The sequence below is a fragment of the Penaeus monodon genome, chromosome 20 (genome assembly GCF_015228065.2).
Source record: "Penaeus monodon isolate SGIC_2016 chromosome 20, NSTDA_Pmon_1, whole genome shotgun sequence".
Lineage (NCBI taxonomy): Eukaryota > Metazoa > Arthropoda > Malacostraca > Decapoda > Penaeidae > Penaeus > Penaeus monodon.
The window spans coordinates 36,641,873-36,642,091 of NC_051405.1; positions in this window are offsets into that span (position 1 = coordinate 36,641,873).

Here is a 219-nt window from a genome sequence, read left to right on the forward strand (position 1 = left end):
GTTTGTGTCTGTCTATGTCCTTACAGTCGAAAGCTTTGTATTGACGACTCGTGATCTGCTGGTGATTCCCATCCGTCATCAATTGCACCCTGAGATTTAGATTTATCTGTGTTGTTTTATCCTTCTTATTTCGAATGTTACTTCTGTTTTACTTCTTTTCTCGTATCGCTTCGCTTGCTTTGACCATCATTCTCTTTCATTCTTATTTTTCGTTCGAAC